General features: G+C 42.6%; 1 long non-coding RNA gene across 3 annotated transcripts; it reads right to left on the reverse strand.

The window, feature by feature from the left end:
• Nucleotides 1-884: 884 nt before the first annotated feature.
• Nucleotides 885-9,376, reverse strand: LOC132208944 (uncharacterized). 3 transcript variants are annotated; one of them, XR_009445043.1, is made up of 4 exons: nt 8,675-9,376; nt 7,125-7,224; nt 4,481-5,208; nt 885-3,433 (listed from the first exon to the last, which is right to left on the reverse strand). It is a non-coding gene; the product is annotated as an uncharacterized LOC132208944 (long non-coding RNA). The 3 variants fall into 3 exon arrangements; XR_009445045.1 differs by having other exon boundaries at nt 885-3,499; XR_009445044.1 differs by lacking the exons at nt 7,125-7,224; nt 8,675-9,376 and adding an exon at nt 5,765-5,919.
• Nucleotides 9,377-9,747: the final 371 nt, after the last annotated feature.

Below are 9,747 nucleotides of genomic sequence, written 5' to 3' on the forward strand. Positions count from 1 at the left end.
AAACTGAGGCATATAACTAACAAAAGGGACAGAATACCTGTGCTTCACTGGAGGTGCACTGAAGATGTTACCTAGTAGGGTGACAAAACATTTGCATCAAGCTCACCAGCTCAGCGAGCTCTGCAACTTCATGTATCTCTGTCAGTCACTTTCCACTCACACTGCTTGCCATGCAAGAAGTCCTGTTCGGTTGATTCATCAGTATGACACCTAATTTTTAGGCATGCCTGGCGATGTTCCTGATCGTTAATCATTCCTTTGTCTGTCCAACAGTTCTTCTCTATATTTGGGCTCCAGCCCCTTCTATCATTTACTCATTACCGCCACCCCCCGCCATTCCACACTCTACATACAAACTCTTACTTTCTGAGCTACCTTCAGTTCTGAGGGTCACTCGAACTGAAACGTTCTCTGACTTCGCTGCACAGATGTTGCCGACCTGTTGAGCCGTTCCAGCATTTGTTTTTGTCACTGTTTGTTTCTTGGTGTCAGTAAGTTAAAAAAAAAGACTCTGGTTATTTGTGAATTCTCTAGTGTCTCAGCAGGTGGGATGACTGAGTAAACACTTGCCCTCAAATAGGTCAAGTGAATGGTCTGATTCCAGTGTGAGATTGAGTTAATGCTTTCCCACGTTCACAACAGATGAATGGACTCTCTCCAGTGTGAATTTGCTGGTCTCTCATTGGGAGGAATGACGGAATGAATACCTTCCCACACACAGAGCAAGTGAACAGTTTCTCCCCAATATGACTTGTTATAGAGAAAGGAAGGTTAAATGAAAGAAAGTCCCTCGTATTCACTGTATAAGTAAAAAGTAAACATTTATTTTTTAATAAAAATAATAGTGAACAAAATGAAACAATTACAAGCAAACTGAACAATTTCCAATAACTACTAACTATTCCCTAAATGGACTAAGTTCTACTGGTACGCTATTCCAATAAACATAAGTCCCACTTATATAATCCAAGTAGTAAGACAAGAAAATAAAATCTTAGTCTCTCAAAGTCTACGCGCTTTATTTCTGCTGCTCTCACGTCATAAATGCCTTTATTCCACGGATCCGGGTGTCAGGGATGTTTTCTCTGTGAAGTACTTTGTGAGGGCTCTTAACTAGAAATACCATGGTGACTTTTATGGATACAGGTGCTTTCTTAGAGACCTCAGTGATTGCTTGTGAGAGATAGATGATTACTTCTCAGATGACCATTCATTCTCACACTGATTTTCAAAATCTCTCGTTATCTACTGGGATGACATGTCAATTTTATTACAATAGCATTCATGCTAAACTATCAAAACCACCAGGTTTAAATTCAATTGTCTTTGAATTGCTAATGCTTGGATGAGACAAATTGGCTGATTCCAGCTCATTGCCAAAACACCAAAACAAGGTTTCCGTTCACACAGCCAATTGATACGTGTTTCAATTTTAGAACGGGCTGTACACCTTCAGCTATATGCAGACACTTTTTTTTCTCTCTCAGTATAAATCCCTAGGCTTAGAAAAGCACTATCCCTTCAAGGTACCATACAATCTTGTCCCTGAATGTTATTTTACAAACAAATTCTCGCTTCCTGCCTTCCAATTCACGATTACTCACGATTACAATTTTTTAACAGACTGAGTTGGTGAGCTTTCAGCTGTGATGATTCTTTTAAAAAAAGACTTCCCACAATCCCCACATTTCCACACTGTCTCTAATATGACTGCTCTGGTGTTTTGACCTTTTAGATGAATCTTCACAGACACTTCCACACAGAGAGAAAGTGTGTTCCTCTCCAGTATGAGTGGTATTTTTTCTTCAATGTTCAAAACGTTTTGACAATTTGGTTATGATGAAGAGAGTGGCTGTCAGATCTGGATATGGTTTCATCTGCACCTCAAGTTGCAAATCAATCTTTCAAAACAGGAAAAGAAAGGAGAAAAGAGAAGATACGCAGGTTGTTAAATTGAGAGAAATTAATCTGGACAATTGTGAAGTCAAGACTTGGGAGAAAAATTACCACATAAAATAGTTGACTACCGTTAAAATCAGTCACTGTTTGCAGTGAACTACTGAGGTTGGAGATTTGCGAGTGAAGGACCTTTATCCTCAAACAATTTGATCCCTTGAGTCCTCAGAACTAAGAACAGATGCAGAAAGAAAGTGCGGTAAGTACTCAGCAATCCTGGCAGCATCTGAAATTGTCCTTTTCCATCGATTAATAACCTCAATAATTGGCCTCAAGTTCTGTAGTTCCCGCTTCAAACATCTCTGACTCTCTCCTTTTCAAAATTGCCCTTCAAGCTGATACATTTTGCAACACTCTTGATCATCAGTATTATGTCTCTTTGTGATAAATCTTGTAATATAATATCTCTGAAATTCTAGTGAACATTTCATTATAGTGATAATGCAACACAAATGTCAATTGTGTTTCTTGACTTCTACAACTATCTGCGTTCATTCCTCATCTCAGCGTGAGAATTCTCAGAAAGAAAGCATAGGGATTCTCGTGGTTCACATGGTCCACTCCTACTTGCTCAACAGACTGCTGCGGTTTGGCAATATTTCCTGTTTGACACTACTTAAATTTGTTCACATCCAAGAATGGAGTTTTATGTAAAAACAACTGGAGGGGCAAAATGGATTTAGCGGTTCTCTATGAATTTTAAAAAATGTTCCAACAAATGCATAAGTAACACTGATAAGACATTGACCTTTTAAAAATTCGAGGGCTCACCATAGCCACCTACACGTACAATACGAGGATGTGGAGATAAGAGTTTAGAAACGGTCACCAACAGAGCTCCAGTAAAAGAGCCACAACAGGAGGATGAAGAGGAGCAGAGAAGGTGCCTGCTCCGATATCGCCCATGATCTGCTCCTTGAAACATTCCAACCCGGCCAAGTTGACACAGCTGACTATCAGCTGGCAGCTTCGTGAAGCTGGACCCAGTCCCGCCAAATAGTGGGACAGGCCAAGATGAACCTCTGTAATCTGTAAGGGTTGAGGGTGAGGGCGGTGATGGATGATCTCCGGCCCTGTTTTGCATCTCAACTTGTTCCTCCATAACCATCCCATAGCCTTGTAAACGCAGATTGTAGATAGTTGATGGACCTTGGTGTGCCTCATTACTGTGGCAGATATGGTGCACAACAGCACCTTTCTGTTCTGTACTCATTCTCTGAATCCATCCCAGGTCTTTATCCCATTTCTCCATTCGCAGTGATTTATACATTGTGCTGTTATTCCTGGCTCTCACTTTATCCTCGTCAATCCTTTCCATTTCTCTGGTAATGGTGGAAACTTCAAAAATTGGAGTAAGAATCGTCCACTCATCCTTTCTTGCCTGTTCTGATCTTCAAATTAATCACGGCTGATCATCCAGCTCAGGGACCCCACATCATTTTATCTCTTTGGCCCTCAGAACTATATCGAACTCCTCCTGGAAAACAGTGAATGTATTTGACTCAGCCACTTCCTTTGCAAAGAATTCCACATGTTCGCCACTCTGTGAGTTAAAAGAAAATCATCTCTATTCAGCCTAAATGGTTTTCATTTGATTCTTTTCTTTATGCTTCTCACTGATTGTCTTTACTTTGCATTTCAGATTTCTGGCGACATTTCATACTTCATCTGGACACTTTTAAACAAAAAAATCTCTTTACTTCTCCACCACAACACCCTCTGATATCGCAACATGAGCCCTTTTGTCAGTGAATGTTTCCCGTGCTTCACCCACTCATTCTGTCACCCCCACCCTTCCCCACTGGTCAGAAAGTTCACCTGATTTCTGTCCCCACAGACATGACTGGATTCAGGGTCCACACGTCCAGAGCCACGAAAGAGACACCTCGACCCATTGAGTTTGTCCCAGTCAAAATAACAAGAGACTAACTGCTCTAATCCCTTTTCCAGCACGTGGCCCATTCCCAATATTTTGGCATTGCAAGTACTTATCTAAATACATCATAAGTTTTCTGAGGATTTCTGCACGTACCACACTTACAGGCAGTGAGTTCCATTTTCCCACTATATTTCGGGTGAAAAAAATCTCCAATTTGTACTAAACTTTCTGTCCTTTACTTTGGTTCATGCCCCCGGTCATTGATCCATCCAACAAGGGGAATTATGCGTGATGCCTCTTCTTTCTATGTCCCTCATCATTTCTACATACCTCAAAAATGTTCTCGCTCACCCCAGACTTTGCGGGCTGTGTGCTTCCCTGCTGATGGAGAGAAAATAGATTCTCCCCTGCCAGAAATTCTGGGGTGGAGTTCCTGCTATTTCCACCAAATATTTTCTGCACACCCAAATCAATGCTGAAGTAGACCCTGGTCCCTCATTCACGAGAGGCCCCAGAGCCTGCATTCTGGGAGTGGGAATGGGAGAAAGATCGAGAAAAATGGGGAACGAAAACATGTAACACTAGCAGAGAATTGAAACCCATCAACACGACTAGTATAGGGCCAGAAAACTCAGAAACACTCACCAATTCGAAACCCCATGGTTGATATCCCGACATGCCTGTCACTCACACCCGAATTCACGCCCATTTCAGTGCAAACTTCCATCTCACAGCTTCCTGGTCGTTAACCCATCCAGGCACAGGAGTGGGATAGTTCAAGGTGAGTAACTCAGTACCTCACTGTAGGTCATCTTTCTCTGACCCAATGATGTATCTTTTTTTTCCCATTGCTCCCTTCCCAGTGATTCCAACCTCCTGCAGTTGTCCGTGTCTCCCAGTTTAATGAAGCAATTTCCTTCCCATTCCTCTGGCGATTTCGTTGGGGGCTTAGTGGCGGGGTGCATCAGACTATGTCCTGATTTGCTGATTGTCACTCAAGTTCACTATTTGTCTTTTAGATTTAAACCATTGGCTGTGTTTTTCAGTTCTCTCATCCCAACAGATGGCCGAAATCATTCAATTCATGTGCAATTTATAGCCTACTCAGAAACTGTGATTAATTTTCGAGCTCTTTCTCAGTTGGGAGAAGATTCAGATGTAGTTGCAATGTAACCACCTCCCCGATTCAATCACAGTCCTTGGTACTAATAGGAAATCCTCAGTAAACATCAATGGAAACGGTGTGGAGGGTAGAAGACAGATGGAGAACAGACATAATGCAAAATAATTTTTAAAAACCTGAAGAATTTTGGATGGTGTGTATCAGGAGCAAAAACAAAAGTTGCTGGAATAGTCAGCAAGCCTGACAGCATCTGTGAGGAAGAAAAAGAAATCAGAATTAATGCTTCAGGTCCAGTGACGCTGCCATAAAAATCTAAAGAACTGTGGATGCCATAAATCAGGAACAAAAACAGAATTTGCCGGAAAACCTCAGCAAGTTTGGCAACATCTGTGAAGAAGAGTCAGAGTTAACGTTTCACATCTGTTGACCAGAGAAAGGGTCAGTATGGATGGACAATGCTTTTCAAAATGTGAAATATCTAAGTGGATTGGTATGCTGCTAATGAAGACAGATGGCGGAGGTTAGATGGCATCTTGTTGCGTGTGGAATTCATTGAAAAAAATTCGAGCACTATTCCGAACTTCTATTCAAAATACAAACTGGAGCTAATACAATAAACTGAAACAACTTCATTTCTGACAAAGAGCCACTGAATTTGAAATCGTAACTGCTTTCTCTGTTTGATGCTGTCACACCTCCTGCATTTCTCCAGCAAATTATTTTTCTGTTCCAGGAAAACGTTTGCTCTATTGTTGATAATTGGCTAACAGCTCCATAAATGCTCTCAGTTGCAGAGTGACCTTCACCTGAATATTGCTCTCTCGATCCGCTTTCTAAACTGAGATGCAAATACGAGACAGACTCGCTCTTGACTGTGGACATACCCACAATTCCAAAAGTCATGGCAACCGCTCTAAGTGCCGTCGTCGCGTTCACTTATGGTTGGAGCATGCTCATAACGATTGCAAACCTTGCCGCTGAATCGGCAGAGAAGGCCATCAATCAATTAGCCCAACCAATGGGAGAGAACGATGGGTGGGACTGTAGGACAGAGCGGGAGTCGCTGGTCCTCCAACTAATGGGAGTGAACAAGCTGTGTTTATAATGAGAATCCAGCAGCTTTCGTGACAACTTTCTCCCATGGCAGCCCCAAAAATTTCCAGTTTCATTCAGCTCCATTTCACAACCTGCCCTTGTGCTTTTGTGTTCGCTTGCACTTTTTCCCAGTTTTTTCTTTAAATTTCAGATGAATAGGCTGCACAGAATATTAGAGGGGGGCAGCAAGGTGTTTCAATGCTTCACCCTGCTGCCTTGGATGGCCGATTCTGAACTCAGCTGACTGTATGGAATTATTACACTGAGCCCGTGTCTGCGTGGGTTCTTCCCACAGATCAAAAATGTGCAGGTCAGTGGATTGGCCATGCTAAATTGCACGTTGCTTCCAGGGATGTATAGGTGAGGTGTTTTAACCACGGGAAATGGAGGGCTATGTGAAGAGGTAAGGAGGTGTATCTGGGTCGGATGCTTCTCATTGGTTGGACAAATTTGATTGGCCAAATGGCCTCATTCTGCAATGTCAGGATTCCATGATTGGATGTGCAGTTGGGAAACTCAACCCAAACAGCAAATCAGAATCTGACAGATTGCTAGTTCATAGTTATCTGAATATACCTGGGTTTTGAACATTAAAGGAAATATCACTGTTCACTATAGAGAGCAGACATTACCATGTTCTGTGTTTGGACAAGGATTCAGCTGATCAGAAATAAATGTATTGTTGATTTAGAGAAACCATGGAAACGTGAGAAATGTGGAAAGAGATTTGCATTCTGGTCTGAACTGGGAATTCACTGACCTAGTTCCAGCCGAAGCTCTGATTTGACTGCAGGGAAGGAGTCACAGTGAGTCAATCTGCAGATGCACCAGAACTTTCACAATCGGGAGAGACCATCCAGGTACTCTGGCTGCAGGACTGGGTTCAAACTTTCATTTCAACTCACTGCATACCCTTGTTGAAAGACCTAGAGCAAGCTGGGAAATGTTTGCCTGTGATATCAAGGAAGCATTAGATAGAGAGTCGCATCAAGGACCAAAATTTGAATTAGTGTGAAAATATTACACTGGTTGGAGTACTCCTGAAGAAAAAAGGAAGATAATTGTACTTACTGGAGTGCAATCGTCTCAGCGCCTGGATATCACTGCAAGAATTCTGCGGCGTAGTGTCTTCAGCCCACACACCTTCAGCTGCTACGACTTTAATCAGGCTCTGCATGTGACAAATTTCCAACATTAATGTTGCAACTTCATACCTGATAATACATTTGATAAAATAGCGTGAAAAATTGGAATGTGAGTATTTAATAATTAAGATTGTTGGATACCAATCATTCACATGCTTTTTACATTCTTTGTGAATTATGAATTACAATTAACTTTGCAAAAGCAATTTGAATTCCGAGGTGCCATACTGAAATTAACCTTAAACTCAAGGGTATGTACGCCAAATCATGTTGACGTTTGGCACAAGACTGTGGTGTGATATCACAAAATGGGATTCACTTGAATTTGCATGACATCATGGAACACCAGTAAAACTGAAATTTATGATGATAAAGGATTAAGCTAACAAGTGGCTGGACCATACTTGACATTAAAGATGAGGTTCGTAATTTTGAAGACCAATTGCTGAGACAATTGCTTCAGATGAACCAAAGGGCAGTATAGGGCAGAAGGTATTTGCTAGACTTGCTTTTATTGGTCGTTGCATTGAATATAAGATTTGGGAGGTCATGTTGTTGCTTCACAGCACATTGGTTAGTCTACTTTTGGAATGCAGTGTGCACTTTTGTTCTCCCTGCTACCATCAGGATGTTGAGCGAAACTTGAAAGGGTTGAGAAAAAAATTGCAATAATATTCCCACAGTTGCTAGGTATAAGCTATAGGGAGAGACTGATTAGCCTGAGTTGGGGAGGGGTATATTTGTCAGAGAGGCGTCAAAGGCTGAGGGGTGACCTTATAGAGGTCTATATGTTTAAGGTGAAGGGAAAGTAAATGTATGGGGCTTAGGGCAATGTTTTCATGTGGAAAGTGGTGCGTGTATGAAATGAGCTAGCAGGGACATGGTAGAAGCTGAAGCAAGTGCATTCAAAAGGCATCTGGATGGGTACATAAGGAGTAAGTGTTTTGTTGTGGGCCAAATGGGGGTAGCTTAATTTAGGATATCTGATTGGCATGGATGGGTTGATTGAAGGGTCTGTGTCCACGCAGTACAACTCTATGTCTGCATCCAAAGACAAACCAAACAAACCAAAGACATAATTTACTTCACCCAACCTGTATTTACATGCATTCCAGGCACCAGGAGGTCCAATAACTGAATGGACACCCAATTAACTTTGACAGGAAGCTTTGTACACTGGCCTTTGCCCACTGCACCTTGGCAGCAATTTCCCCCAAGCTTTACAGAGTCTTCATCATGAAGTCCTAGACCTTGAATGTGCCTGGCTACAACGCTGTGCCCAGGTCAACACCTTGTTCTGGAACACCAGTAACTATCGAGCAGACCAAGACCTCTTTGCCAGATATCAATGACAGTTTGTAAGGGCATGATACAGTATCTATTATTAACGCAACAACAGAATTTTCTGGTAAAAGTTCAGCAGATCTGACAACATCTGTAGACCGAAATCATGGTTAAAGTTTTGGTTCGGCGGACCTGTCCTCCGAACAGTATTCATTACATTGTTTCCAACAGCAGACACCTCTTGTACAGCTGTGGTACTGTCTGTTACAGTTCCTCTAAACTCTTCCAGTCTTAAGATCTAGGGCAGCATGGTGGCTCAGTGGCTAGAACTGCAGCCTTACAGCACCAGGGACACAGGTTCGATTCCAGCCTCCGGCAAATGTCTGTGTGGAGTTTGCACATTCTCCCTGTGTCTGTGTGGGTGTGCTCTGGTTTCCTCCCTCAGTCCTAAGCTGCGCAGGTAGGTGGATTGGCTATGCTAAATTGCCTGTAGTGTTCAGGGGTGTGTGGGTTACAGGGGGATGGGTCTGAGTGGGATGCTTCAAGGGGCTGTGTAGACTTGCAGGGCCGAAGGGCCTATTTCCACAATGTAGGTAATCTTCACTTGCTACAAACGTTTTCCGAAACCCCACGCAACACAGCATTCACCATTTTCAGCTGGTGAGCCAACAAGATCCGGAATTGCCTCCTTAAACCTCTCTAACCTTCTTTAAGATATTCAATGTAAAATAAACTTTTTTCACCAATGTTTGAAACATTTTAGTTTGATGAATATCTAAAACGGTCCACACAAATGCAAATCATTGCTGTTATTGGCTTACATTGAGTGGAACAGGATTATCACTCTAAGGCTTTACATTCTCGGACCATCACGGCCACAATCATTTTCAAATTGGAAACTTCATCATGCCAGATAATAAAATGTGAGGCTGGATGAACACAGCAGGCAAAGCAGTATCTCAGGAGCACAAAAGCTGATGTTTCGGGCCTAGACCCTTCATCAGAGAGGGGGATGGGGTGAGGGTTCTGGAATAAATAGGGAGAGAGGGGGAGGCGGACCGAAGATGGAGAGAAAAGAAGATAGGTGGAGAGAGTTTAGGTGGGGAGGTGGGGAGGGGATAGGTCAGTCCAGGGAAGACGGACAGGTCAAGGAGGTGGGATGAGGTTAGTAGGTAGATGGGGGTGCGGCTTGGGGTGGGAGGAAGGGATGGCTGAGAGGAAGAACAGGTTAGGGAGGCAGAGACAGGTTGGACTGGTTTTGGGAT

This window comes from Stegostoma tigrinum, unplaced genomic scaffold, assembly GCF_030684315.1.
Source record: "Stegostoma tigrinum isolate sSteTig4 unplaced genomic scaffold, sSteTig4.hap1 scaffold_58, whole genome shotgun sequence".
NCBI lineage: Eukaryota > Metazoa > Chordata > Chondrichthyes > Orectolobiformes > Stegostomatidae > Stegostoma > Stegostoma tigrinum.